The sequence below is a fragment of the Triticum dicoccoides genome, chromosome 3A, assembly GCF_002162155.2.
Source record: "Triticum dicoccoides isolate Atlit2015 ecotype Zavitan chromosome 3A, WEW_v2.0, whole genome shotgun sequence".
NCBI lineage: Eukaryota > Viridiplantae > Streptophyta > Magnoliopsida > Poales > Poaceae > Triticum > Triticum dicoccoides.
Window position 1 is genome coordinate 164,015,201 of NC_041384.1, and position 5,924 is coordinate 164,021,124.

Below are 5,924 nucleotides of genomic sequence, written 5' to 3' on the forward strand. Positions count from 1 at the left end.
TGGAGGGCTGGATGAACAGTAGACGGTGGAGGGGTGGTTGAACAGGACCCCGTGGTGTGGAGGGCTGGATAAACAGTAGACGGTGGAGGGGTGCCCGTGGAGGGGTGGTTGAACAGGACCCCGTGGTGTGGAGGGCTGGATGAATAGTAGACGGTGGAGGGGTGGTTGAACAGTAGCCGGTGGAGTAGCACGCGGTGGAGGCTGGATGAACAGGAGCCCGTGGAGGCTGGATGAACAGGAGCCCATGGAGGCTGGAGGAGGTCGACGGTGGAGATGAACAGTATCCCGTGGAGTCCCGTTTTGCGGTACGCCACACCCCTCCCGATGAACATGACCCCTATTTCGACCGTAGCGCTCCAACACAAGCCCGTTTCCTCCGTTTTGCGGTACGCCACACCCTCCCGATCAATAGGACCCCCGTTTCGACCGTAGGAGGTCCGTTTTCTCCGTTTTGCGGTACGCCAGACCCCTCCCGATGAACAGGATCCCGTTTCGAACGTGGCCGGTTGAACACAAGGCCGTTTCCTCCGTTCTGCGGTACGCCATGCCTCGTTTTCATCGCATGTTCCATCCAAGCCCTCCCGATGAACACGACGCATTCCGTTGCCTCCCCATGAACACAATGCATTCTGTTGCCTCCCCATGAACACGACGCATTCCGTTGCCTCCCCATGAACACGACGACGACGCTGTTTCTCCGTTCCGACCCATCCATGTACACAAGCCCTGGTCGTATGTATGCGCGAGTAGGTGTTTGAGACCCCGCCCGTATGTACACATGCGTGGCCGTATTTTCTTTCTTGCACCCTGGACACTGTACGTACGTGTAAATGCTACATGCGCGCCTCTACTACGACACGTGCGCGCCTCTACATCGACCAGTATGTACATACACGTTCGTGACCAGAATGACAACGCTACGTACGCTTCGACCAGGTGGGTCCCGACTGTTAGGCACTTCCTTGCCTGCGAAGATGTAGCTGGTCGGTCCCAGCAGTCAAGGGGCGAATCATTTTTTTTTGCCTGGACGCACTTCCTTGCGTGCGAAGATGTAGCTGGTGGGTCCCAGCAGTCAGGGGGGAACGTTTTTTTCACGAAATACAGTGGCCCGTCCGGTGGGTCCCAGCTGTCAGGTGGAGGAATCATTATTTTCCGCATAATAAAGAGGGACTTCCTTGCTGTGGCCATGGACCCAGCTGTCAGCCTCTCCACATACATTCCACGTCCGGTAGAAGTCGTTCCTTGACCACGTTGACCACGCCGCGCCGAGAGCACCAGGGCGGTAGACGACAGCGAGGCCTAGGAAGGGGACGACACAGAGGCAGGGAACACTCGGCAATTGTTTCCCACGCGGAGGGGAGTACGACTGTACGAGGGTTTACTGGTTCGTCTGCCATCGCCGGAGAATAACAATAGGTGTGGGTGAGTAGAGGGATGGCTAGGCCAGTGATGGGAGTACGGTCGGGCGGTGAGGCCTGCGCGGCAGCACAGCCGGCCGCGAGGAGGAGGGAGCAGGCAGTCCCGTCGGCGCTTGTTTGAGCGGCTGGAGCAGGAAGAGCAGAGATTGAAGAAGCACGACGACCGTTGGATGGACATCCAATAGTCAGTGCTTGTGCGTCAACCTTTTTTTTAGGAAATCCTCAAATCTGTGGAAAATAGCATACAACCCATCTGTCATTATTTCTAATAATTTACAGCCCATTTGCTAATTCTTAAGGGTTTTTTGGAGCCCATATTCTTTTTGTTAGCATTACAGCCCATATTGTGGCAACGGTTAAAAAATTATACGAAATTTTGCATATTTTGGTGCGGTCCGAACTATTTTTAATCCCGAAATTTTGACTCACATTCAAACTGATTTTAAAAATAAATGTATATCAATATAAAATCCAACAAATTCTCCACGCATAAAAATTAATGTAATTTAAAATCTTGAAATGAAAAAAAGATATTTGAAACTAATTGCCGGTTTGATGTGTTTTAAAAATGTACAACCCATTTCTCATTATTGATGGGCCATTTTCTCGGCCAGCCGAATGAAAGCTCTCCTCGTCTTGAAAGATTTGCAGCCCAACAGGCCTGACAAAAGCGACTTACTTGGCAAATCACAAAAAAAACTGGGTTGTGGCCGTGGACCCAGCTGTCAGCCTCTCCACGTACAGTACTCTTCCGATGGAAGTCGTTCCTTGACCACGTTGACCACGCCGTACGGAGAGCACCACGACGGTGGACGACGACGAGGCATAGGAAGGGGACGACGCGGCAGTGGAAGCCCGCGCGGAGAGGACTATGAGGGTTCACTAGTTCGGCTGCGGTGTGAGGCTGCCGTCGCCGCAGGGCCTGGCCAGCGGTGGGAATAGTAGGGGGCGGTGAGGCCTCTGCGGCAACACAGCCGGCCACGGGAGGCAGGAGCATGCGTGTAACACCCTCGATGCGACTATATCTCCCACGTGTCGAGGCACGACTTAGAGGCATAATCGCATTGAAGGCCTATGTCGCAAGTTAGGCAATCTTCACAACATCCCATGTAATATAAATAATTAAGGGGAGAAACATAGTTGGCTTACACTCGCCACGTCAATCAAGGTACATAAATAACATTACATCATCCAAACACTCATGGCCCGACTACGGTGCCAAAATAAAAGATAACCCAACATGCGACATGGTCCCGATCACCCCCAACTAGGCACCACTACTGATCATCAGGGAAAGACACATAGTATCGTTGAGAGTCCTCGTCGAACTCCCACTTGAGCTCAAGCGCGTCACCTGGAGCGGAATCATTAGGCCCTGCATCTGATGTAATAGTAATCTGTGAGCCACAGGGACTCAGCAATCTCGCACCCTCGCGATCAAGACTATTTAAGCTTAATAGGTATGGCAAGGTAAATATATGTGGAGCTGCAGCAAGCGACTAGCATATATGGTGGCTAAGCTGTTCGCAAAAGAGAACGAGAAGAGGAGGCAAAGCGCGAACGCATAACTAAAGAGGGCAAACCTGCGACAAGAATTACTCCAACACCGTGTCCACTTCCTGGACTCCGCCGAGAAGAGGCCATCACGGTAACTCACACTGTTGATTCATTTTAATTAAGTTAAGGTTCAAGTTATCTACAACCGGACATTAACAAATTCCCATCTGCCCATAACCGCGGGCACGGCTTTCGAAAGTTCAAATCCCTGCAGGGGAGTCCCAACTTAGCCCATGACAAGCTCTCACGGTCAACGAAGGAATAGACCTCCTCCCGAGACGTTCTGATCAGACTCGGTATCTCGGTTCTTCAAGACACTTCGACAGGTTAAAACAAATCCAGCAACACCACCCGAATGTGCCGACAAATCCCGATAGGAGCTGCACATATCTCTTTCTCAGGGCACACTCAGATTGTCTAAACTTCCGATAGGCCAGCCCAGAGTTGCCCCTGGTAGCCACCGGCGGCTGACGAGTTGGACCAACACTCAGAGGCGCACTGGCCCGGGAGGGTTTAAATAAGATGACCCTCGAGCTCCGGAAACCCAAGGGAAAAAGAGGCTAGGTGGCAAATGGTAAAACCAAGGTTGGGCATTGCTAAAAAAGCTTTAATCAAGGCGAACTATCAAGGGGTTCCCATTATAATCCAACCGCGTAAGGAACGCAAAATCCGGGAACATAACACCGATATGACGGAAACTAGGGCGGCAAGAGTAGAACAAAACACTAGGCGAGAGGCCGAGCCTTCCACCCTTTACTAAGTATATAGATGCATTAAGATAACATGGCAATATCATGATATCCCAACTAGTAAATAATGTTCCAACAAGGAACAGATCTTCAATCTTCACCTGCAACTAGCAACGCTATAAGAGGGGCTGAGCAAAGCGGTAACATAGCCAATCAACGGTTTGCTAGGACATGGTGGGTTAGAGGTTTGCCATGGCAATTTGGGAGGCTTGAAAGCAAGTGGTAGGCATCATAGCATTGGCATAGCAAAAGAGCGAGCAATCTAGCATAGCAAAGATAGTAGTGATTTCGAGGGTATGATCATCTTGCCTGCAAAGTTGTCAGAGTTGACTGGATCCTCGAAAGAAAACTCAACGGGCTCCTCAAAAGCGAACTCGTCTCCCGGCTCTACCCAAACAAGACAAACAAGCAAACGGAACACAATCAACCATGTGCAAAGCTCAAACAATATGATGCAATGATGGTATGCTATGCGGGATGCGATGCGGGATGCATATGCAAGATTTGACAAGGGATGCATGAATCTGGCCTCAAATTGGGAATCCAAGTGTGTCACTGGAAATATGAGATGAAGTCACTTGAAAACGATATAAAGAACGCCGGAATCGGAGTTACGGTTTGGAAATGGCAAGCGATTCAAATATGACCACGTTCTGCGATTTACAGCAAGTGGTCATCTAAATGCAACGAGATGAACATGCTACAGCACCCAAAAATGGCAAGAAAATACATGGCAGGGATGCATTCATGATGCTTAACAAAAGTCTAGCACTGAGCTACGGCCAACTCATCCATTAACAGGTTCAAACAAGCATGGCAAAAATGCATATGGTAAACAGATCTCAAACTTAGTGAAATTAACACTTGTTTGGAATTTCAGATCAGATAGCACTCTTCGGAGCAACAAAACTATATGCTACGGGACCTGAACATGGCAAAGTAAAGCATGGCATGGAGCTACTCAAAGAGCTTAACAAAAGTCCCTTAGTGACCTTGAGCCAAAAGGGATCAGAAAATACAATTGCAAGCATGTGAACATGGCAAAAACATAATCAGTTCTCAGACTTAGTGAAACTGGCACATGCTGAAAACAGATATCAAGTAGGCATGTTTACGAGCTCGATGCACTCACTACGGAGCAAGTCATGACAAGATAAGCATACACCCATCAAGCATACACAAAAAGAAAGCTAGACATGGCAAGAACAATAGCATAGCATGCACGGATCAACTACAACATCCCCGGCAAAATCGCTAACAAGTAGACAATCTGCCTAGATTCACGAAGTAGAAAAAGTAGAGCTCGATTGAGTCAAGCTAGGATGCTCCATAATTGCAAATAAAGACATGGATGGATAGAGCACTACAAGATTAACAAAACATCCTTACTGATCATCCTCAAAAGAGGCACGAATCACTAGGAAACAACATGAACATATGGCAATATGAGATAAACAGGTCAAGGACTTAGTGGAAATGCTATGTCCCTGAAATCAGCATTACCAAGTGCCTCACTTTGCAAGCTCGTGCTAGTCACCACACACATCACAAAAATACATGGGTTGCACCTCTGGAAAGATGGAAAAACCCTTAACAAAACATATGTAGAACTCAGGGACATATCATGCACACAATAATCATGGCAAAAAATGACAAATGTCTAAATGAAGTAGCAGATCTGACAATTATCTCAAGTAGCACTGTTCTAACAGCATTTCGGGCATCAAGATGAACTCAAATGAAAATGATGCAATGAAATGAAATGATGTACTCTCTGAGACGAACATTTTGATATGCTATATGCCCAAAACAGAGCTACAGATGAGGAGTTACGATGCGATGAACAGGAGCATATGAACTAGGAAATTTCGGGGACTTAGTGAAATCTCGAGGGGAAAAGTCAACCTCCTAGATCCGGATCGGGGCGGCGCGCGAACCGAGGTTCGCCGGCTGGGTTCGCCGGAGGAGGAGTCGGCCGGAGCGTGGGGAACGCCGGAGAGGGCCGGGTCGCCGGATCCGGCCGGCGGAGGGGGGCGCGGACGGAGCCGCGGCATCGGCCGGCGGGAGCGGCGTGGCGGGACGCCGCCGGAGCGAGGCGGCGGCGTCGGGCGTCGATGGCGGGCGCGGCGGCGCGGTGGCACCGGAGCAAGGCGGCGGCGTCGGGCGTCGATGGCGGGCGCGGCGGCGCCGGAGCAAGGCG